The sequence below is a fragment of the Sycon ciliatum genome, chromosome 10, assembly GCF_964019385.1.
Source record: "Sycon ciliatum chromosome 10, ocSycCili1.1, whole genome shotgun sequence".
NCBI classification, from domain to species: Eukaryota; Metazoa; Porifera; class Calcarea; order Leucosolenida; family Sycettidae; genus Sycon; species Sycon ciliatum.
In genome coordinates this window covers 6303948-6330098 of record NC_088652.1, presented here as the reverse complement: position 1 = coordinate 6330098, position 26151 = coordinate 6303948, and positions in this window count along the sequence as shown.

The following is a 26151-nucleotide window of genomic DNA, read 5'->3' as shown; positions in this document are numbered from 1 at the left end:
CCGCTACCCCCCCCCCCCACCACCCTTCGCTATCATATTATTGGAAAACGATCCCGTTCGACTTTGCGAAGTAAAATAAAGAACCCATACATAACGGAGGCGAACCTCGTTAGCTGAGTCAATGTTAACTTTACTCAGAACAGCTTCTGGTTTACGCAGTCAAAGACATTTACGTGTTATGAAATCTATCTCAATGTTTACAACCAAACCAGACTTCCACAAACAGAAAAGGTTTTTACACTAGACACCGAATTGTTCTGTAAATCCGGCCCAGTTATCCTCTCCTTCTTGTTAGAAAATTTACTTTCTGGCTGTGAATGTGTACTTCCCCAAGAAGCTAAGGACCTTTCTTCCCCCCGCCTTTTTAAGAGCCTTGTCGCGCCTTGACTTTGATTTTGTGTTTCTAATTTTTTTGCAATCACTACTTATCCATGCCGGTTCCTTTTTTCTTCTCCTCCCCTTCTCCCTTCCTTGCCGTGGTTGGCTAACACCCTCTCTCTTTGTATTGGCCTGTGTTCTCAATGTGCCATGAGATGCTGCAATAAATATACTTTGAAGTATAAATAAATAATATATAAATGTATCTCATAATATACTCATTGATTGTCACAGGATATTTTTTGATTTGTATTATTACTGTCAGCGCTCATTATTGTTGCTTAGGGCGCTTGTACTGGGTGCGCCCTATTCATTCTGTAATAACATTCCTATAATATCCTACGGAAGCCATTTGACGAATTATGTGGTTCTATAATTAATTCATGAAATCTAAAAAATTGGCCTTCTCATGCCCAGCATCAATTACTGCCCAGAACAATTTCTTAACCAGATTTCGAGCATCTCTTTAATCGGAATTGCACGAAAACTGGTTTTGGAGTCCTCCTTGCCTCCGATTCAAACCGGCAGGAAAACCGCGAGCTCAGATCCAGGTTCAACAAACATTTTTCCCAAGTATCGCCGAAGTCGCAACAATCTCTTCTTCACATTGTTTTCCCGAGCGCGGGCTTGCGAATTAGATGGTTTGGAGGCAACAACGTTGTTCAGCACCTCCATGACCGACACTGACTCACGCTGCTATCTGGTATTCACGAGGTGTTTGCCGCGCTGGAAACGGAGCATATGTGTAAGTTTGTATCCCTGATGATGTTTGTGCCTGGATAGCACTAGTGGTGCTCTTCTGGCACAATCTTCATCAGCCCACTCAAGCTGAAACACGAGTGGTGCTTTCTAGCAGGTATGCTGAGTGAGCGGTTCGATGGACTTAGTATGCTCTGGATGGCAGTCGTGAATCCGCCACGTGCGAATTCAAGTCGGAAAGAAAACTGCGAGCTCCCATGTAGGGAGCAACACACAATTCGACAAAGAAGATTAAGAAGATGACAGAGAACAAATGGGCAGGGGTTTGCAGGACCCTCATGGATGATGGCACAGTGTCTCACTTTATTGGTAAATTCATGCCCATATACATGAGTGGATGGCTTCCAGCACTGGAATATATTACTAGTATTATGTCCTCTTTTCATTCTTCTCCACAGGCATCGGGAGCGAGTGCACTGGAGTATACCTATGCCACGCCTGTTAGTCGTAAAAGAGACGTGAAACATGCAGAGTTGGACACAGACGCACAGGGAGCGGAACACAGCGACAACAGCGAGGAACCAGCGAAAGAGGTAAGAAGCTATCATAACTAATGATGCCTGTTAATTTCAGACGTTGATCCGGTATTTGTCTTTTGGGGTGTAGTTTAGAACCTGTCTCTAGCTTAGCAATTTCATGCAGTGTTTTATATCTCTAAGGTTGCATTCACTGAAATCGCACTCAATGTGCAATACATGCGCTATAAATCAGTTCTGATCACATCACAGTACGTTTGCACGTGTGGGTACAGCCGTCCAGCATAAATGGGCTGTGCAGGTCGAGGGCGCCAAATATGTCAGAAAGCAACTTTAATTTGACAGTAATAAGGATTTTTCAAGCATCTATGTATACCGCTCTCCACTCTGGCATATAGGATTTTCTTTCCATTCCCCTTCCAACCTCCCCTTCCCTCGCCCTACCCTCTTCCCCCAGACAGACCCTGATTTCACTAGATTTCATTAGGTTGTTCTACGACTCATATCCTTGCTATTGTCTTCGTTTTTCCTGTCCCTTATCAGTTGGCCCAGTCCAAGATTGGCTGTGAGAACGTGTTGGGCGAGTTTTTGTCACCGACTGATGATGAAACCATTGAAATCAAGTATGCCGTTCTGGATCGATCAGAAATGAAGCCAACTTCGCAGTTAACAAGAAGCCAAGATCCCAAGGTGGGTATTGAATCCTCCTTGTCAGTTACAGAAGTAGAGAATAACTGGTGTGGCAAACCAACCCAATGGGTAAGCATAAACGTAGTGTGGGGCCATATTGGTGAATTTTTGTCTTGTCAAATGTAGTAAATGGCATTTAAGTGCCTCTGCCTTTCCTTTTCTTCCATACGTAATTATTGCCTTTCACCCCCCCCCCCCCTCCCCCCCGCTTGATGATCTAGGAAGCCGGGGACCGTCTAGACTTACATCCGGGAAGGAAATAAAAAGTTTTTCCGTTTGTTTACCTTTTAAATTTACTTCATGAGGTTTAGGGAATGAACGAGGAGGAACAGAAAGGCGTGTTGCGACTTTGAACTTTTGTGACTGAGGTGACAACCCAATACAAGGGCTATAAGAAGTGCGGTAGCTTCTGACACAGCGTCGGGCTGTGAGTATGGGCCATCTTGAGAGTCATGGTCCTAAACCTCAGTAACTACACCCTACACTTGTCTCGGGCAGATATTCGCAATATCAGGTTTCCTGAATAATATGTAAGTGATTACGAAAGAGATACAGAAGCATCGAATTTGTCCACCTATTTTTTTGTATTGTCATGGCGTTTCGAAAGGGTTCCACGCAGGATTTTACAATCATATCGATCGTTTCCCCCCCCCCTCCCCCCCCCCCCACCATCTCTCTCTTTCTCAGCAACAGTTTGTATTTCAGTTGACCGTTGAAGATGATTGCCGAGCCTTTCGTGTTACGTCATGGATTCTCCCTATCGTGTACATCAGTCAAACTACGCTACTTTGATTTGAAACTTGCATTCGTTTATTCCCCCCCCTCCCCCCAGGATGAAGAAGAGCGTGAGCATACGTCATATGCGACAATCTGCAACCCCACCTATGATGTTGCAGGAGATCTCCCATCAGTGAGTTCATTGCTTGATGATAAGATCACATTCTGTTGGATCTAAATGTAGCAAATAGTTCTTCTTAGCGTAGCTATGCAAAAGACATTGCGTCTGGTGCTAGCCAAGATCCACACAGCTCTATGTTTGTAATTGTTTATTGCATCGTCGGCCATGCCCGGCGCTATCCCGCACGTTTCCCGTACCATACCATTTAACTTATTCAAAAAGGGCTTTCAACTGAAAGATGATAACGTGAAGCAACTTGCAGGAATGTGTATGTAAGCGAACAAAATTACATAACCCCCCAAGAGTGTGCAACTCCCACATACTCTGCTGTCTTATCAAAATTTCAAGTTGTTGAAGTCATTATTTATGATGCAATGCTACTTGCACTAGTGATGTACAAGATTTGTAAGGGTGTCAACGCATCACAGATTTGTCTTTGTAATAATTTGTACCAGAGCAGATAGGTTTTGGTCCACCAAAGGTTCCGGATTCTTCTGATAATCCGTGTAAAGTGCGCATTGCATCATTAAAATGACGTCAACTTGAAATTCTGTTGGGACAACACCTAGTAGTAGTACTAGTATTTATTACAAGTATTTGACAAGGGAGTCCCAACAGGCATGGCCTTGTTACAGGGAATCCTAGATGAATCTTTGTGAGGTGAGCAAAAGTACCAGCAAATTGTGCCTGACGACAGTTTGGAGGAAGAGTGCTCCACCGATCTACCGCCAGAAACCCATAATCGAGTTACACACGCTTGGGAGTTATGTACTCTTGGTGCGAAGTGTATTGGGGGTGTTATGAAACCACAAATTCTCAAGAGTGACCTTGTGTTCGTTTCAATGCAGTTGTATCTCGACTCCGCTGTACCGCTGAAGTTGACGACGTGGTATACGCTACATGCGCTATGTGCGATTTGCTATGTGCGCTGTAGTTGTATGTTGTATATGTATGCTTTCTCATATACACTGTCAGTTTCACGCTATAACTACCTGAACATGGTGGTTTAAGTGTTAGTTATTGCTCGTTTAAGCGAAATATATCGTTGACGAGTAAATAGTTGACCTCGTGCCTTCTGGTCGTTCTTCCCTGACACTTTAAGAGAATCAGAAGGGTTCAGAATATTTGGCGACTACGCCAGGATCGAAGTGAGCATGGCAGAGGGACTGCATAATTTGGAAGCGAGCTTTATCGACAACGGAATTCGGCATGGATTTGAAGGCGATAGGCTGATGGAGTACGCGGAGAAGAAGCTCCAACAGTGCGAGGAGCTTGAAGAGCGCCGTGCCAAACGGCAAGAGGGTGCGCTAGGAATAGAGTTTAACGAAGAGCTCAAGAAGATGAACGAGCGCATCGCCAGGGTGTATGAAGGTAATGGTGACGCCGCGCGTGTAAGGTTGATGGGAGGTACAGTGGAAGCTATCAGTCACAGCGGTGGGCGTAGGTCTTTAATGCAAGTCCCGCACACGACGGAAGGCAGCCACTGGAGCATTATCTCGACCTGTTCGAGGACATCTTTGCCAAGAAAGAGCTCGACGAAAACGAATGGCTGCTGCGATTTCGTATCGCGCTAACGGGTAGCACGGTAAAAAGGAACTTTTCACTCACAAAGCGACTGTTCAGTACATGGGGTAGTGGTCAACCAGAGCAATCACACACACCACCGTGGTGGTTTTCCAGAAATAAGTAGAAGCAAAAAACCGCACTCGCAGCCACATAATAGATAAATAGCCGAAAAACATCTAAATCCATCAAAGAACCGCCAGCAAGCGGGAGAAAAGGCCGTGAAATCAAGTGAAACAGCATGGCCACTGTTGAACATGGGTGACTGGGCAGCAAGGGAGCGCCTGAAAAACAATGACTCCCTACATTCCTAGCCTCGACTGCTCAACCGGGCTAGAGGAAAAACACGCATTTCGGCCAAAAAACCTTTCTATTTCACTAATTCCTTCCCCGCTACCAGTCAGACCAAAGAATAGAGATAGCAAGAAATGGTATGTAATAACCGGTGTATGTCATAATCATAAGCCACACACATAGGCATAGATTGTCAAGAAGAACAGCGGACGACTCCCATGAAACCAGGGTGGGTGGGCGGGCAACTTCAACTACCACGAGGAAAAACAAAGACCACGATGGCAGGTTCAACGGAGTTGCGCAGAACAAGAGCAAATGCACGAAAATATTTGTGAGTGAAAAATACGTTTTTTGCACTCTTTCGCTACGCTCAGCCGTGAAAAAACAAAACTATATTGGCTGCAGTACTTATGCGGAAGGAAAGCGAGATTTGCTTGCCTCGCTCGAAAGGACGCCAGACAAGGCGTGGAAGACTTCACTTACAGACAAGCAGCGGTCAGAGGAGTATTTTAAGCCAGTTACGGCAAAATATTCAGTACAGGATTTTGGCCGGAAACAATTGACCACACCGTCCGTAAGTTGCGTTTTTGCCGACGGTACCAACGTGACTGAACGTGGTGCTGATAATCCCTCGTCATAATCATGTTGTCTATGTCTTCCCTCAACTTGGATGCTACCCCATTTTCAGATCAGAGTCCGACCTATCGCTGAAAACTGTGAATTGTCGCTCTCTCGTCAATAAATTTGCTGAACTTTCGATTGTTCTGGAGAGCACTAAGCCGAGTATTGTTTGCCTCACGTTGACCTGGTTCTGCCCATCTGTTTCCGTGCATGTACTGGGCTATGCCTGTTTAAGAAAAGACAGACCAGCACACGACAACTGTAATGCACACGCTTTCACTAGAGGATATGGTGGTCTCGCCGTGCTTGTCCGGACTGATGCTTTTCAACATGATCACACAGACCCGACCTGGTTGGAAGTCAAGTCTCAATGCCCCTAGCCATATTCTTGTATGTTGCATGTATCTACCCCCCTCCCAAACGGTGGAACAATTGTCCTTCTTCTCGGATATGCTGGTCGTCGCTATACAGTCCTTTTGCTATGACGAGTGTGACTTCGTGCTGACGGCGGATTTTAATGTAAAACACAATGATTGGTGCTCTTCTGACTCCATCTCTACAGTCGGTACCAACATACCAACGTACCAACATACAGCCAGTTTTTTTCCATGTTTCGGCTCCAACTATTGAATTTACCAACATACACTCCATCAGTGGGTGCCAACTCGTGTCTTGACTTGATGGTAACCAACAACCCCCGACATGTCAGCTCAGTCGATCATGCAGCACCTCTTCGCACATCTGATCACCTGCAGGTTGTTTGTACGCTCAACTATGCATCGTGCTCGACACCACAAGTGACGGCTAAATCGTCACTCCATCCCCGGGCTCAGTACAGGTATAAACAAATGCCTACAAGTGTCTGTCAGGTTGTGAATGAAGATTTGTCTCGATCGGACTGGTCATTACCTCATCGGCATTCCGGCTTTGATGGTGCCATTGTCCTATTTGATGCTTTACTACAACCAGCAATCCGTCGTCATCTGTTGCCTTACAAAGTTATTCCGCGGACCGGACACTACAGTAGGCCTCATCCTACTATGCGGAATGCATCCGACCCTGGATCATTGCAGACCTCAAGTGCGCTGTGAAACTGAAGCGAGATTTGTATATCATTTATAGGAAGTATCAAACCAGTGAAAACTTCATTGCCTTTAAGCGCAAGCGTAACGAAGTGAAATGTTTGTCACGTATCCTCCATCGTCAGTATGTACAGTCGGTTCATGCCACCCTGTCTTCCCATGATCGCCCTAGTCTCCATCAATTTCTCCGCCATCTCCGTAAGAATTGTAGTCGGTAGCCGATCCGATCAATGACAGCTGCAGACGGCACCGCAGCAACAGATCCTGCAGACATAGCAGACATTATACTATAATTATTATAATATAGCTAGCTGGTGACTAACGCATTTGGCCTCACCAACAAGCTGGGAGAGCTGCAGCAAGCACTGCTCAACGATAACGTCGACATAGCGGTTATCACAGAAGCGAAGTTTTCGGCCCAGACCGTAGCCTCTGAGACGATATTTCCAGGATACTCGCCTCCCATCCGATGTGACCGGGATGCATTTGGTGGCGGCATTGCTGTATGGATGAAGTGGTGCACCGCGACCAGATTCCCACTGATTACCACGAAGTCCTCTGGCTCGCAGTCAGTCTTTCTACGCAACAATCTATTGTGATCGGTGCCTTGTATCGGCCTGTATCCTGTGCGGACAACGAAACCTGTCTGATTGAGTACCTTGGACCTGCACTAGACGTGGCCAGCACTCACGGCACTCACATAGTGCTAGCAGGGGATTTTAATGTCCACAACGAGACTTGGCTCTGCAGCAGCAAACAAACTGTAGCTGGAGAGGCCTTGGAAGAATTGTGTGTTGAGCATCACCTCCACCAGCATTTCTTGCAGCCGACTAGGGTCTGAATCGCATCCTTCACAACATGCCCGTTCCTATCGACACCACTGTCACAGCGCCACTTGGTCGCTAAGACCATGGGGTTGTTCTTGCCGACTTTTATCTCGCCCCTGATGCTGAGCAAGCTACCTCCAGGCCTGTCTGGCGCTACAATCAGGCAGACTGTCAGGGCGCCTGCGGGTCGTCTATCGCACTACGGACTGGTCCACCATTGTGACTGACGACCCTGAAGAGTCCTGCAGGACACTAAGTGACGTCATATCCAGCGGCATGCAGAAATTTATCCCTGCCAAGCAACTCATTACCCGCCTAGCAGACCCCAAATGGTGGATTCCTGAGTGCACCACTGCATTGTACACTAAAGCCAAGGCTTGGAAGGCCTGGAGACGCAATATTTTCAGCGAAGCCAACAAGGCTTGCTTCATGCGCCAAGTAGAATATGCTATCCTCACGAATGTGCAAGCGAGCACATCCTGGGAACTTAGAGTTCGTCGGAAACTGTCACGCAGAGGCCTGAGAGAAAAGCAATGGTGGTCGGTGCTCAAATCTGCTGCTGGCGCCAGTCATGGCTCGTCTATACCATACTTGATGGATGACGCTGGTCGCTAACTCCGTATGAATGCTGCCAAAGCGAACTGCCTTGGTCGCTACTTCGCCACTAAATGTAGCCTTGGAGATGATGACTTGGGCTCGGGGGATCCCCCTTGGGTCAAAAATGTGCAACACTTAGCACAAAACTGACTGATGATGTTATGACATTCAACGACCTGATGCTTAGCTGCATCACGTCTAGAATACGCAAACCAGTAGCCTTCCAATTTGGAAGGTTCTAAGTTATGAAGTAAGGTAAGAAAGGGGAGGTGAGCGCACTCTAGACAAAAACAAGCTACATATCACAACGAACAAAGAACGTTATCTTTACGGCGAAACGTACGTCGTGTGACACTACTTGGTATTGCCGTCTTTTAGTCCATCACAAGTTCCATTCCACATGTACATGTAGTATGTACATGTAGTATTTATTGTCATGACATCATCAGTCAGTTTTGTGCTAATTGTGGCACATTTTGACTCAACAATATTCTACTTATAACCGGTCGTTTGTGTTGGACAAAACGGATAACTTGTAAACTTTTGGTCCTCTTTCTGAAATTTAATCCTTGGCGCTCCCGCCGAGTCTTTTTGTAACATTTTGTCCTCCTTTTTTCACCATAATTTAATTGGTTCACCATCCGAGTTATTCGTATGTATTTGCAGGTATAATTATAAACGGAAATTATCGTGCCAGTTCCCGAAGGGAACTCACGACAGCCGCTAACACCCGGCAATAATAATTATTATCGAAGAACATTCTCGAATACCTGGGTGATGCACGAATTTTGATAGTGCTCACTTCTGTTAATCGTTTTTCTTTGTAATTTTCCATTCATTTTCTGCTTTAATTCATATTTGCTTTGTTTTCCTAGCTTACTATTGCCGTGGCTGGCTCAACGCCCTTACCTCGGGGGATTCTGTCCCTACATTAGCTATGCTTGTCACATGCTATGAGATTGTGTCTAATAATAATAATAAACCCTAACGTCAGCTGCAGTGCCTAACGATGGGGATTAGTGGATAAGTGCCACAACCACTGGCACAAGTGCCGAGAAAGTTCCCATTATCCGCATCTATATACCCCTTGTGCCTTGCCGTAAGTTCCTAGTTGACTCTGGGGTGCAGCACGGCTGAAAAAAACCACTCCAAGGCAGGACTTGAACCAGGTGCCTCTTGTACCTCAATCATGGTCTTTGATCAACCCACTGTGCCTGCCTGGTTTCTGTATGTATTACCTCAGAACAGGTCTGATCGGGGCACCATGTGAGTCAAAAGGCAGCCCAAAAGAACATCAGAAAAAAATAATGCAAAACTATATAACTAAGCTGATACACAAGCTGCCTGTATATACCACTATGAGCTGCGACGAGAGAAAGAGAATTGTACTATTCATTAGTCCAATCTTTGTTGTTGGTGATTCAATTGTCAAGAGGCCGACCACGGGGTCTTGATACAGGGAACATTCCTTCCAAGAAATGGCGGGGCTAGCCATCGTGATGCCTTGTCCCATGTCCAACCACTTCAACATGATTCTCTTAACGGTAGAATCAAGGCATGGGAACGGACCAATAGTGGTTTTGACTTACTACAATCCTTATTCATTAGTGCGATGCAATGATGGTAGTATTTCAGGTGAAGCAGCTTACGGACATACCTTATTTCACTGAAAGCTCTAACTTCATGCATTATGTAGATACCTTGTTAGAGGTCATCCGTAAATATATATAATATATATATATCTATTTAGAAACGAAAACTGGGGGAAAAATATCCATGTACATTTTGCAAGCATGAGCATGTCCAAACAAAGACCAAAAATTGATATCGAAACTATGTACCATTTGAATGTGGTCGTTTCTCAGGGAGGGGGAGGTGGGTTGAAAAGAAACGACTAGTATTCGTTTCTAAATAAATATCGGTATTTACGGAAGGCCCCTTACTGCAGTCACACATTTAAACAGAAAGAAAGGAGCTGCTATTGCGATTTAGTTTTGACTGATGATGTCAACTCTATGATCAATGTGTTGCAGAACACTGCTGACGGAATCAAAGCCGAACACATCTATGATGCCCCCGTCAAAGATGGTGTTGTTCGTGACAGAAAGCACGGTTGATGTATCACCGCCTTCAACATGATTTAGAGTCACGACCATTAGTTCAATTCCACCTGTGATCGACTCACTTGCATGTTTCAATCTCTCTACCACGACTCTCTTTTCCATTATCCTTTCTCTTCAACACTCCTTCCCTGTAACTTAACATCTTTGTTGCCTTGTCATTGAGCATTTGTGCTGGTTTGGATTAGCGAATTCAAATAAAGTATAAAAACCGACAAACAAACGACTATTGCCTCCCTCCCCCCCCACCACGCCCCAATCACTGTACATCTATCCCGTGCAGTGGTATACATTTTATGGAGTAAACCTCTATTCATGTATTATTATAGAATGATGACGTTTTTCTGGAATGGCAAATCAAAGCGAGTTGTTATACCTGTAATCAGTTCATTTCCACAACCAAGTAAAGATTCAAAAATACTGGTTAGGAGCCTTGCATTGTTCTTACTTAGATCGAATATAAACAAAAAAATAGGTCAAGCTTTTGTCAGGATGTGTGACAGGTTGCTTACAGATGTTTATGTTTTAGCAGCACAGGATTCTCTTTGTTCTTTAATGATAGAATCCTTGGCCTGGCAGTTTTTGTTGTAACCTCTTTTTTTTGGTGAACTTTCTCTGTATGCTACTGAGGCTCGGACTGGTGATCGGATTAGCATATTTGCACTGCTCTGGACTACATGCATTGCGGCTTTGTTCAAACTCTCGTGCTTTATAATACTGAAGAAAAAATACTGCCTCTCGCAGCTTCAATACACATAAAACAATTGCTGGTAGGCAACTCACCTAAACTCAATCCAGTAGTTATTTCAACGCATCATTTTCGATTTGCTATCGCTATACAGTCTGTTTACAAATTATTATTAGCCTTGGGTCACACTGAAACAAGCACTGTATTCTAACGCGCGTTGCAGCAGTTGTTTCGGCGCCTCATGTATGTTTGGTATATGTATGCCGTCTTTGGACAAGCGTTTCGGAGATAGCAACTTTAATACCGCAAACAAGAGGACAGACTGTGAGGTACCCAGTATTTATGCAGGATGCAAAACTAAACTACATGTTACACTCGGGTGGAGAGCCAATGATTAATTGATATTTTAATGGACGTAACAGCGTAACTTGTAGTTCCTTGATCCTAATTTTCTTCTTATAAAGTACATGTTAGAGAGATAAAATGTGAGGTACAAAAGTAAAAGGAGGAAATGTTCAGAACGGGTTTCCAGCTATGTTTATCAGTGAAAGTACATTGGGTGAAATACGCAATGAACATAATATAAATTTGAACGGTAATCAGTTCGAAACCAAAAAAACGCACGCAATTGAGCAACAGATGTACATCGACGAGAATGACATAACTCTAAAACAGCCAGCAGTGTCATTTGACACCGAGCTTGTTGAACCTTTGGGATTACTGAAATATGATTCATCAGATTCAGCTCAATTCTTTTTTTACTCTCTTGTTCACTCCTGTGTGCAGCCACACCATACATGTTCCCACCCCTAACACATCTCACTCACATGCACAGCCACATACACACGCACACAGCAACAACAAACAGCCTTTGCGGGGACAGCAACAACAGCAAGAAGAAAAAGAACATCAGCGAACGTACATTGGATGAAATGTTGTTTTTTTTTTTACTATTATTCACAAACCCAACTCGTAAAATAAATAATTAAGTGGACAAAAACAAACAGCTACTGAGCAAGGGCTGCACTGGGAAGCAGTGATGGTGAGGTACCAGGGGCTCCACCGACCAAAGGTCTCGGCTTCAATGCTACAAGCACGCGCCAGGAAAAAGAAACAGAAATGTAAAGCAAAGCTAGATCTAGCTATGGGGAAGTAGAATGGGTAAAAGCACCGGTAGGTGTTTAGAAAAATAAAAACAAGATGAAAAGAGATTGTTTATTATCAGTGTTTGGACTGATGTACAATGTACATGTCAACTTCATCAACGAAAACTTATGAACGTTTTTAATAGATCTGAAACGAAACTCGCACAAAGAAGTGTAAAGAAAACAAGCTAAAAACAGAAAAATAATAAGGCACCCATTTTGATAATCCAGGGGATGGCCCACGCCTAATAAAAGAATAAGCAGAGAAAAGAAAAGAATCATAACAAGTTTTCCATGTATGCAAAACACAGCTGAGCACTCTGAGCAAGGCCAGGTACGCGGATTAGCGGGTCCGGCAAGCCACGAGCTCGAAAAATTACAGGGAATCTGTTGCCCAGTACCAGTTGCTGTCTCTCAGGTGTCGGTAGACCTTTGTCTTGAATAACTGAAAACGTGTTTTGTGTGGGCGCTGCGACAGCAGCCTGTCAGGAAGGGAGTTCCATGCGCCAATACAGCAGTACGGGAACGACTGCTTCACGACGGATGGAGCTGAGACAGGGAGCGTGTCTGACAGATGATAGGCGTGGCTGGTGGCATTATTGTGCTGGTTCCTGGTTCTGGCGTTGGCTGGAGAAACGCGATGCGGTGGCAATACAGCAAGTAGCTGAGGAGGACCAGTAATTAAATGCAATTTGTACATGCACGAGAGAGCAGCAACAGTCCGGCGGACAGCCAGACTGGGGAGAATTGCACCAGGGCCAATGATGCGCAGTGCGCGACGTTGAACATTATCCAGACGTTGGATGTGGCTGGCTGGCGCGCCCATCCACACAAACGGGGCATATTCCATCAGGGGCCTCGCGAATGCCTTGTAGACAGTCGTTCGGCCAGCTGGCGTTAAAATGAGGGCCGCTCGTCGGAGATAGCCGAGGCGCTGCTGGGCGCGGATGGTCACGGTCCTGAGGTGACTAGCGAAGGACAATTTGGAGTCAAATCGAACACCAAGCAGTGATATGCTGGTTTCCTCCGGTACAGGGGTACCACCAAACAGGATTTGGGGCAGGTCTAGGTCAGTGCGTCGGAGGGTAGCAGTCATAGCCTGTGACTTGCTGGGCTCGAAAGACACTTTCCACCGGCAACCCCACTCATGCAGGCGGTTTGTGGATACCTGCAAGGTGTGTACAGCGTCCCGAGGGCACTGAGCTGAGGATACTAGACTGTATAGTGTCGTATCGTCCGCGTAGGCCTCAAGCTGAGCATTGCCATCAAGAACATCGGCAGCGACATTCACGTATATTAGAAACAACGTAGGGCCCAATATACTGCCTTGGGGCACCCCTGCAGAGATTGGGTAGAGAGAAGAAATCTGACCGCCGACTAAGCACTGGAGTGAACGGCCGTCAAGATAAGACGATAGCCAGCTATGGAGAGTGCCAGTAATGCCGAGCTGCCGGACCTTGTTGAGGAGCCCCACGTGGGAGACCCAGTCAAAGGCCCCGGCTATATCGACTGCGAGAATTCGTGCCGCGCCACCTTGGCCAACGATGTCCACCCAGGCGTTATGAAGCGCCTGTAGTGCGTCTGCAGTGCCGAGACCTCTACGGAACCCAAACTGGTGGGGAGCGAGGAGCTGCTGGCGCTCAAGATGGTTCATCAGTTGGCGATTGACAATAGTTTCCATTACTTTGGACATTATGCATAACAACGAGACTGGGCGGTAGTTCTTCAGAACAGAGCGCGAGGACCGTTTGTGGAGCGGTACCACGTTAGCTGTCTTCCAAGATTCTGGTTGAACTCCGCACCTGAAACAGAGAGCAAATAGCTGGGACAAAGGCTTCGCAAGTTCTTTGGCACACTCTTTCAGGACCCGGGCTGAAATGCCGTCAGGACCAGTCGCCTTTGATATGTCGAGTCGCGCTAGCAGACGGTAGACAGTGGCGGGGCGAAAATGAACGGCTGCGAGTGCCGTTGCTCCGGTTGCAACAAGGTCAGGTAAGTCGTCAGAAGTAAGATCCTGGCCAGTGACACTGCACTTCCTGGAGAAGAAGGTGGCAAAGGCCTCCGATTTCTCATGGCTTGTTGCCAACTCCCGTCCGCCCGCATCAACAACGAGAGGAATGTCCGTGTTACGTCCGTCCCTACTAGCATACTTTAACTTGGTTCACCATTCTTTGTCCTTGAGTGAGTCCATGGACAGGCTGTGACGGATACTGGCCTCTTTAGCTTCCTGGGATCGCCTTAGGATGTTGACGGCTGTGGTAACGGAGCGGAGGAAAGCTTGTTTGAGTGAAAGATCGTTCGGGGGTTTTCTCCAGGAACGCCAACGTTTGTCCTTTTCCCTCATAGCAGCTGTACATTCCGGTGTCCACCATTTTGGATGACTCGGCCTCGTGGTAAGTTCCTTAGATGGGACAAACCTGGCTATTGCGCCTCTGATAGTGCAGGTTACCCGCGCACAGGAGGTGTCCGGGTCATCAGTTATGATGTCGTGCCATGGAGAGTTGCGAAGGAAAGCTCGGAGGCGATGCCAGTCTGCGCTCTTGTACCGCCAGACAGTTCGCTTTGCTGCAGGCTCGTTGCAAGGTAATATGCCTACGAAGTCGGATAGAACGATAACGTGGTCAGACCGCCCAAGAGGGGGTGTTGCGGTTGTCAATACTGGGGAGTTGAAGGTAGACATCACGAGGTCAAGAGTATTGTCGCCACGAGTAGCAGTCTGAACATGCTGCGTAAGGAGGTGCGCGGCACAAGTGTCCTCAAGTGCTTCGCCCGCCGGTGTGGTCTTAGAGCTGTTTAGCCAGGCACGGTTGTGAACGTTAAAGTCCCCAGCAAGAATGAGACTAGCGCCGTGTTGACGTGCCAAAGGAAGGGTGTCGTCGACATGATGGATAAGTGAGAGGTCACCGGGCCCGCAAGAACCCGGCCGGTAGACACCTCCCAGGACAATCTTGTGCCCGGCGCTGAGCTGGATGGATACCCACAAGACTTCATGCTGGGGGGGGGGGGGGGGGGCGGCCAGTTCATCGATGATCAAGGATGGGAGAGAAGATCGCACCCAGATTGCAACTCCACCATCGTGTGCTGTGCGGTCAAGCCTGAATGGAGGGCTATAGCCCGGGAATATCGTGTCCGACACTTGGACCTTCTCTGTTGTGAACTTTGTTTCGGTTACCACTGCGACGTCAGGGTTGTACTGTAGCAACGCGTGCTGGAAGTCGCCTAACTTGCTACTTAACCCGAACGCATTTGTGCACAAGAGGCGAAATGGAGCAACCATGGAAGACACAACAAGAAAAAACGAAAAGCTAAAAAATACCAAAGTGTAAACCTAGAGCTAAAGTTCTTAAAAACAAAAAAGTCCTGAACGTGTTTCTAAGATTTAAAAACACCAAGTGTTCTGCTTGCTGCCAGCTGGACCCTTTCTCTTTTTCTTTCTTCCACGGACGTCGGTGAATAGCGCAGTCAGCCAGTAGGGCCATTGCTCTGTCTTCGTCACTAGCAGGATCAGAGTGGGCCAGAGACGTGGTGGGGTCAGGCTGCGGTGGGGAGGGGGTGGGAGTTCCTCCATCTGACTCCTCAGCCCAGCTGCTGTCGGGGGACAGAGCTAGAGTGAAGTCCGGCTCACCTTCAGTGCGTCCCACTTAGGCAGATTCGGGTTCCCTGGATGCATCCCTTTCGGCATCCGATCCTCCTGTAGCAGCTGAGTCTGAGTACGGTTTGTCTGACCCTACGCCACTAGCACTGGCAAGCTGGCGGTTGGCTGTCGTAGCCGAGGGAGGCTGCTGATCCAATTTCCACACATAATTGTTGTGCTGCTCCTTGTTGGAATCATGCCTACTTTTCCGGGGAGCCAAGATGACATTGTAATGAAGGTTCTGCTGAATTTAGCATCGATCCATTCGTGGACGTTCCGACAGCAAAAGCGCCAGCGAGTCAATGCAAAACTTTGAAGAAAGTGTCCAAACGAGGTAACACATTTCTGGTATGTCACAACTACACTACTTGATGCTCAATCTTTCCAACTCTCGCAAAAAATCAGTGTACGCGTCGGTTCGCATTCTGTGTATGTACGGTGTTACTATAGCTCCTGGCACATAAAAGGGTAAAAACTCCCAGGTCCAGTCTATATAGTACCGAGAAAGTCTTGAAAATGCTTGAATATAGCCGATGAGAACTTAGTTTTTTCGGCAATTTTGTATTCTTATCGAGGGTGATTTCGGGACCTTTGGACGCGATTGGACACGCCATACTGGGCCAAGATGCTCTTGAAGACATTATCTATGAAATAACACCGAAACATCCTTGTTAGCCAACATATGTCAAGGCATGTATTTTAGAGGTCGATTTTTTGAATTGGCCCCAGTACTAGTTTGGTGGTACCCCTGTACCGGAGGAAACCAGCATATCACTGCTTGGTGTTCGATTTGACGTGTTCGATTTGACTCCAAATTGTCCTTCGCTAGTCACCTCAGGACCGTGACCATCCGCGCCCAGCAGCGCCTCGGCTTTCTCCGACGAGCGGCCCACATTTTAACGCCAGAAAACAAGCTAAAAACAGAAAAATAATAAGGCACCCATTTTGATAATCCAGGGGATGGCCCACGCCTAGTAAAAGAATAAGCAGAGAAAAGAAAAGAATCATAACAAGTTTTCCATGTATGCAAAACACAGCTGAGCACTCTGAGCAAGGCCAGGTACGCGGATTAGCGGGTCCGGCAAGCCACGAGCTCGAAAAATTACAGGGAATCTGTTGCCCAGTACCAGTTGCTGTCTCTCAGGTGTCGGTAGACCTTTGTCTTGAATAACTGAAAACGTGTTTTGTGTGGGCGCTGCGACAGCAGCCTGTCAGGAAGGGAGTTCCATGCGCCAATACAGCAGTACGGGAACGACTGCTTCACGACGGATGGAGCTGAGACAGGGAGCGTGTCTGACAGATGATAGGCGTGGCTGGTGGCATTATTGTGCTGGTTCCTGGTTCTGGCGTTGGCTGGAGAAACGCGATGCGGTGGCAATACAGCAAGTAGCTGAGGAGGACCAGTAATTAAATGCAATTTGTACATGCACGAGAGAGCAGCAACAGTCCGGCGGACAGCCAGACTGGGGAGAATTGCACCAGGGCCAATGATGCGCAGTGCGCGACGTTGAACATTATCCAGACGTTGGATGTGGCTGGCTGGCGCGCCCATCCACACAAACGGGGCATATTCCATCAGGGGCCTCGCGAATGCCTTGTAGACAGTCGTTCGGCCAGCTGGCGTTAAAATGAGGGCCGCTCGTCGGAGATAGCCGAGGCGCTGCTGGGCGCGGATGGTCACGGTCCTGAGGTGACTAGCGAAGGACAATTTGGAGTCAAATCGAACACCAAGCAGTGATATGCTGGTTTCCTCCGGTACAGGGGTACCACCAAACAGGATTTGGGGCAGGTCTAGGTCAGTGCGTCGGAGGGTAGCAGTCATAGCCTGTGACTTGCTGGGCTCGAAAGACACTTTCCACCGGCAACCCCACTCATGCAGGCGGTTTGTGGATACCTGCAAGGTGTGTACAGCGTCCCGAGGGCACTGAGCTGAGGATACTAGACTGTATAGTGTCGTATCGTCCGCGTAGGCCTCAAGCTGAGCATTGCCATCAAGAACATCGGCAGCGACATTCACGTATATTAGAAACAACGTAGGGCCCAATATACTGCCTTGGGGCACCCCTGCAGAGATTGGGTAGAGAGAAGAAATCTGACCGCCGACTAAGCACTGGAGTGAACGGCCGTCAAGATAAGACGATAGCCAGCTATGGAGAGTGCCAGTAATGCCGAGCTGCCGGACCTTGTTGAGGAGCCCCACGTGGGAGACCCAGTCAAAGGCCCCGGCTATATCGACTGCGAGAATTCGTGCCGCGCCACCTTGGCCAACGATGTCCACCCAGGCGTTATGAAGCGCCTGTAGTGCGTCTGCAGTGCCGAGACCTCTACGGAACCCAAACTGGTGGGGAGCGAGGAGCTGCTGGCGCTCAAGATGGTTCATCAGTTGGCGATTGACAATAGTTTCCATTACTTTGGACATTATGCATAACAACGAGACTGGGCGGTAGTTCTTCAGAACAGAGCGCGAGGACCGTTTGTGGAGCGGTACCACGTTAGCTGTCTTCCAAGATTCTGGTTGAACTCCGCACCTGAAACAGAGAGCAAATAGCTGGGACAAAGGCTTCGCAAGTTCTTTGGCACACTCTTTCAGGACCCGGGCTGAAATGCCGTCAGGACCAGTCGCCTTTGATATGTCGAGTCGCGCTAGCAGACGGTAGACAGTGGCGGGGCGAAAATGAACGGCTGCGAGTGCCGTTGCTCCGGTTGCAACAAGGTCAGGTAAGTCGTCAGAAGTAAGATCCTGGCCAGTGACACTGCACTTCCTGGAGAAGAAGGTGGCAAAGGCCTCCGATTTCTCATGGCTTGTTGCCAACTCCCGTCCGCCCGCATCAACAACGAGAGGAATGTCCGTGTTACGTCCGTCCCTACTAGCATACTTTAACTTGGTTCACCATTCTTTGTCCTTGAGTGAGTCCATGGACAGGCTGTGACGGATACTGGCCTCTTTAGCTTCCTGGGATCGCCTTAGGATGTTGACGGCTGTGGTAACGGAGCGGAGGAAAGCTTGTTTGAGTGAAAGATCGTTCGGGGGTTTTCTCCAGGAACGCCAACGTTTGTCCTTTTCCCTCATAGCAGCTGTACATTCCGGTGTCCACCATTTTGGATGACTCGGCCTCGTGGTAAGTTCCTTAGATGGGACAAACCTGGCTATTGCGCCTCTGATAGTGCAGGTTACCCGCGCACAGGAGGTGTCCGGGTCATCAGTTATGATGTCGTGCCATGGAGAGTTGCGAAGGAAAGCTCGGAGGCGATGCCAGTCTGCGCTCTTGTACCGCCAGACAGTTCGCTTTGCTGCAGGCTCGTTGCAAGGTAATATGCCTACGAAGTCGGATAGAACGATAACGTGGTCAGACCGCCCAAGAGGGGGTGTTGCGGTTGTCAATACTGGGGAGTTGAAGGTAGACATCACGAGGTCAAGAGTATTGTCGCCACGAGTAGCAGTCTGAACATGCTGCGTAAGGAGGTGCGCGGCACAAGTGTCCTCAAGTGCTTCGCCCGCCGGTGTGGTCTTAGAGCTGTTTAGCCAGGCACGGTTGTGAACGTTAAAGTCCCCAGCAAGAATGAGACTAGCGCCGTGTTGACGTGCCAAAGGAAGGGTGTCGTCGACATGATGGATAAGTGAGAGGTCACCGGGCCCGCAAGAACCCGGCCGGTAGACACCTCCCAGGACAATCTTGTGCCCGGCGCTGAGCTGGATGGATACCCACAAGACTTCATGCTGGGGGGGGGGGGGGGGGGCGGCCAGTTCATCGATGATCAAGGATGGGAGAGAAGATCGCACCCAGATTGCAACTCCACCATCGTGTGCTGTGCGGTCAAGCCTGAATGGAGGGCTATAGCCCGGGAATATCGTGTCCGACACTTGGACCTTCTCTGTTGTGAACTTTGTTTCGGTTACCACTGCGACGTCAGGGTTGTACTGTAGCAACGCGTGCTGGAAGTCGCCTAACTTGCTACTTAACCCGAACGCATTTGTGCACAAGAGGCGAAATGGAGCAACCATGGAAGACACAACAAGAAAAAACGAAAAGCTAAAAAATACCAAAGTGTAAACCTAGAGCTAAAGTTCTTAAAAACAAAAAAGTCCTGAACGTGTTTCTAAGATTTAAAAACACCAAGTGTTCTGCTTGCTGCCAGCTGGACCCTTTCTCTTTTTCTTTCTTCCACGGACGTCGGTGAATAGCGCAGTCAGCCAGTAGGGCCATTGCTCTGTCTTCGTCACTAGCAGGATCAGAGTGGGCCAGAGACGTGGTGGGGTCAGGCTGCGGTGGGGAGGGGGTGGGAGTTCCTCCATCTGACTCCTCAGCCCAGCTGCTGTCGGGGGACAGAGCTAGAGTGAAGTCCGGCTCACCTTCAGTGCGTCCCACTTAGGCAGATTCGGGTTCCCTGGATGCATCCCTTTCGGCATCCGATCCTCCTGTAGCAGCTGAGTCTGAGTACGGTTTGTCTGACCCTACGCCACTAGCACTGGCAAGCTGGCGGTTGGCTGTCGTAGCCGAGGGAGGCTGCTGATCCAATTTCCACACATAATTGTTGTGCTGCTCCTTGTTGGAATCATGCCTACTTTTCCGGGGAGCCAAGATGACATTGTAATGAAGGTTCTGCTGAATTTAGCATCGATCCATTCGTGGACGTTCCGACAGCAAAAGCGCCAGCGAGTCAATGCAAAACTTTGAAGAAAGTGTCCAAACGAGGTAACACATTTCTGGTATGTCACAACTACACTACTTGATGCTCAATCTTTCCAACTCTCGCAAAAAATCAGTGTACGCGTCGGTTCGCATTCTGTGTATGTACGGTGTTACTATAGCTCCTGGCACATAAAAGGGTAAAAACTCCCAGGTCCAGTCTATATAGTACCGAGAAAGTCTTGAAAATGCTTGAATATAGCCGATGAGAACTTAGTTTTTTCGGCAATTTTGTATTCTTATCGAGGGTGATTTCGGGACCTTTGGACGCGATTGGACACGCCATACTGGGCCAAGATGCTCTTGAAGACATTATCTATGAAATAACACCGAAACATCCTTGTTAGCCAACATATGTCAAGGCATGTATTTTAGAGGTCGATTTTTTGAATTGGCCCCAGTACTAGTTTGGTGGTACCCCTGTACCGGAGGAAACCAGCATATCACTGCTTGGTGTTCGATTTGACTCCAAATTGTCCTTCGCTAGTCACCTCAGGACCGTGACCATCCGCGCCCAGCAGCGCCTCGGCTTTCTCCGACGAGCGGCCCACATTTTAACGCCAGCTGGCCGAACGACTGTCTACAAGGCATTCGTGAGGCCCCTGATGGAGTATGCCCCACTTGTGTGGATGGGCGCGCAAGCCAGCCACATCCAACGTCTGGATAATGTTCAACGCCGCGCACTGCGCATCATTGGCCCTGGTGCAATTCTCCCCAGTTTGGCTGTCCGCCGGACTGTTGCTGCTCTCTCGTGCATGTACAAATTGCATTTCATCACTGGTCCTCCTCAGCTACTTGCTGTATTGCCACTGCATCGCGTTTCTCCAGCCAACCCCAGAACCAGGAACCAGCACAATAATGCCACTACAGAATTGTTGCTGTGCTATCGTGACTTTTTTTAAACCAATGTGTCTCTTTCATTCAGCAGTTACCTTTGTTACCGTCTCCCAGCCGAGGTCACACACACACACACACACACACTAGTTCCAGCAATACAGTTATGGTAACAAGGGATTCACAGGTAACACGAGAATACAGGTAAAACAAAGTGGAAGTCGGATAAGCTTGAGCCGAACGCTCTCTCTACTCAAAGACCTCCAGAAGCTTCGCCCCAAATCAACATCCGCGGGCAGTTCGACTCAGATCAGTTCGTACATGCATTTCAAGCATTGGCATGGTAGTACACCAGAACAGAGTAATAGTATTATAACACCAAATGACTTCGACAAAATAAGAAACAACTAATCTGGGAAACCCACAGAGCTCACATCTCTCCCTCTCTTTAGAGAGCTCACAGATCCATAACAGCTCTGGGCTTGTGAGTACGTGTCGACTTCCATATCGTACTGGATGCAGACAATGGGGGTGTAGGCCGGGAGTCTTGGCAACTGGCAGGCCTGCAAATGGTCTGGTCTGTAGTGTGGTCAGCCGATGTGTCGGGCGTAGGGGTAGCCGCTGAATCGGTCGATGGTTCAAGGTTGCTCGGTGCTGGTCGTACGGTGTCCAGATGGCGGCGTCGTATGGATCCATCATCACCTTCTAACACCACCTCATGCGGCGTTGCAGACACCACTGTGGCTTGTCGTTAATCCGTAATTTGTCTCCTGAACTATGTGTTCAGAAGGAAAATGTTTTGTCTCGTCAGTTGTTTGGCGCTAATCTGCGTGAAAGTGTCAGGAGTGCTTCTCCCCACTGATGTAGTCTTTGTGTTTTAGTCATTTGGATCAAGGCGCAGATGCAGCTCCTAAGCGGTGGTAGGTGAGTAGATCAGACCCACCACAAAGTGGTCAAAGACCGAAATCCCATTCACTGCATCCATGTTTCCCTCGTGCCAGGCCACGAGTTCCCAATTAACTGTGGGTCGCAGCACGGCTGGAAAAAATCCTTCCGCTTCCAAGCAGGACTTGAACCTGCTACCCTCTGTTTCTCAATCATGGTCTTAGACCATCCCACTATGCCTGGCTGCCTGATCCAAGAGGGTGGTGGCGTTCCTGCGGATGTGGAAAACTGGGCCTTTGGCCGAGTCTCACGCGAACCGTGAAATATTAAAATAATAAAAATAATCTTCGTGGAGATGAAAGAATTTCACCCTAATCAGCTCCATCACCTTCCCTGCCACCTAACTCCTCCTCGTCCGTTTATCACCATCACCACCAGCCGTCTCATCGTCATCCGTCTCGTCGTCATCCGCCGCCTCGTCATCACCCACCTCGTCGTCATCTGTATCCTCGCCCTCATCCGCCTCGTCGTCATCTGTATCCTCGTCATTTGACCTGTTCTGCTGAATTATTTTTTTCCACACGTATAGTATGAGGTTCTCGATCTATGCTTTTGCGGTAGCTCTATAAATTGCTTTATTTTTTCATTTTTCCATTATTCCCTGTACTTACCCATGAATAGAAGAGAACGAAAACGTTCGGTTACCAAATCGGCTTACTTCACTGTGTGGATTTCGTCGGTGCGGACACATTTTCTTTCAAAAATTGGATACGCCTCCAATTTGTCCTTGATGAAAATAATTTTTTATATTCTTGTATGACTTGCACTACTACGATGCATGTACAGGTAGTATCACTGTTGCCAATCAGTGGCAAGTTGTAGTTGCTGTGTGGTCACCAGGAACAGAGCTGAGCATTGGCTCCGAAATACAAAACAAGCACAGTTCTGTATGCTTCACCCACAATGATTGTCCTGAAAAACCTGGCAAATCTGGAAAAACTGGATAACCAGATTCCAATTTTTCTCAATTTCCTTCCGGCATTATCCGCCAGGTACCTCATGTATACTGGCACTGATTCATCTTTAGCCACTGGAAGGTGTAATAAAAATAATAATATTAACTGGTTTGAGGGAAAGAGACAAACGGGAGAAGTCTGAAGAAAAAATTGACTGTCACCACCAGGACTCGAACCAGGGACCCTCGCTTGTAGCCAACGATGCTCTAACCACTGAGCTATGGTGTAGTCGTCGTCCCAGCAGAGACGGTTCAAAGTTTTCTTCAGACTTCGAAACTCACACTTCCTGTAAATCCACACAGGCGGGTGGGACGCAAATAATAATAATAATAATTTCAAATTTGTACTTTAAATAATCGACGCGGAGACAACAATTTTATAATAGCTATAAAGAGAACAAGTTATGCTGTCATCGCCACACTACAACGAAGTCATGAAGGTTTACCAAAATAGATTTTCTTGTCACAATCATCAATGGAAAGCCGTGACTGAAGAATAACCATGCCAAATCAATACTTTATATACATTCAATAATGTATTACAAGAACAAAACAAAGTGCTAAAAATAGAATGAGGGAAGGTGAGACAATAAAAGTAAAGTGAGAGCTAAGTGCAACAGGGGTGAGGAACTAATTGCAACGCTAGAACTGTGTAGTGAGACAAACAATCATCATGTGCACCTACGAAAACAATTTTAACGCAATTACATGTTTCTTCTGCTTACAAAGATCAGGCTTATGCAAACGAATACAAACAGCCTCAAGTACTTTCAACTGACTAGCGTACCGTGCACGACAAAGAAGAGAAAAACTAAAATCATCATACACCTGCAGACACTTGGGGTGAGACAACAGATGAGGAAAAACGGCAGACTTCTTGCGATCACAATCACCATCCGATTCCTCACCGGTGACGACACTGGGAACAGAAGATTTAGCAACAACAGGAACAACAATAATGACAACAACAACAATGGTAACAAATTACCATCAAGATCAAAGGAGGAGTCAACGAACAGAGGTTCAGCAACGTGAAGCGAGCCTGGGACCGATCGGTGGTGATGAGGAGAATGACACGGAGTACGACGCTGAGGACGAGTTGGAAGATGAGACGGGGGACGAGGTTGCGGTTGGTGGAGACGAAGAATCGGATGGTGATTATGATCTTAAGAAAGCATGTCTGAGAATACCAAAGTATGTGTGCAAGTGGATCTCTCCGATTTCGCTCAAAATTTGCAGGTAGGTTCCCTTTGGGGTGTGGATCGATTGGGCAAATCCCTTGAAAAAGTTTCTGAAGGGAACCTTGAAATTTGCATACCCCTCAAAAATGGCCGAAATATCACATTATTCATGGGTCTAGAAACGAGTCACGCCACAGCGTATACGAACAAGCTATGAACAAAACTCCATCAAGCCAACATTGCCTCACCTTAGAAGAGTTTCTGGAGCAGTACCGCTTAGCCACGCCAGCATCCCAGAAGACGAGGTCCATCACCCCCTGACGCCACAAATGATCGTCTTGAAAATAGCCAATTTACAAGCGCTTGCAAAACAGCCAGCTACGTCCTCAATTGGCCAGAACTATACACCGGCAGATAGTAGAACACCTCTTCTAGCGCTGAGGACATGTCCCCCATCTTCCTTTTGGGGTTTTCTTGAAATAAACTTTTTTGAATTTTTCCACTCGACCATGCTGAAATACGGCCAAAGTCATACCTGCGCAGGAAAGCTCGCCCCTCCGCGACGTCTCCTCAGCAATTTCTACTCCAACACTACTCCCAAGGCCGCAGAACAAAGTGTAGTGTTGACTTTGACAAAGAAAAGCAGCGGTGATCACTTGTCACTCCAAACGACAAGCTTCTCCTTGCGCCACCAATAATTTTTTGTGCGACTGTTGATGCAAAAGTGACTGAAGGCCTGAGCGCAGTTTTTGAATTTTGTTGCAAGATGCACGGTGAGATCGCGTGCTCTGTGACGTAGGATGACGCTTCCTGCATCACGATACGCAGCCATCGACCGCGAACGTGTCTGGAACGCTACTCGGAACAGACCATGATGGCAGAGGTGAGATGAGCTGCATTTCCTGCTTGATCTGCTGAGAACCCCCACAAACTGTCCTAGGAGTGTTGCAATGGCAGCAAGCCGTTGAAATATGCCCCGTACAGCATGGAGAGTTATTCGTCTTTCACACTTACCTCCTGCAATCCCGAACATACTAGTCCAACAGTAAAAGTCCCTAGTTTTCATGTCGATGCTCAACAAAAGCGGCTAGATCGGTCCCTTTGTGTTGACTGGCACGCGAGCAGCACTGGCTGCACGCACTTGTCGCGTGAACTGCATGAGAGATTTCTTACGTCATAAAGAATGTGATTTCATCATCATTTGCCTGGTCTTCGACCTACATGGTCAGGGAAAGTCCCGGTTCGTAGGCCTACAACACGGTCAGCGTGTTCTTGAGCGCAGTAACAACACAAGTGTGATCACTTCCAGACCAACGCCACAGCCACGGGCGTTCAAGGCGAGTAACAAGTGCACTTGACAAAGGTCACTCTGAAATTTCGTGAGCCGTGGGCCACGCGACTTGGCATTCTTGCGTCACAAGGCACGTGATTTCACCGTGCATCTTGCAATAAAATTCAAAAACTGCGCTCAGGCCTTCAGTCACTTTTGCATCAACAGTCGCACAAAAAATTATTGGTGGCGCAAGGAGAAGCTTGTCGTTTGGAGTGACAAGTGATCACCGCTGCTTTTCCTTGTCAGAGTCAACACTACACTTTGTTCTGCGGCCTTGGGAGTAGTGTTGGAGTAGAAATTGCTGAGGAGACGTCGCGGAGGGGCGATCTTTCCTGCGCAGGTATGACTTTGGCCGTATTTCAGCATGGTCGAGTGGAAAAATTCTAAAAAGTTTATTTCAAGAAAACCCCAAAAAGGAAGATGGGGGACATGTCCTCAGCGCT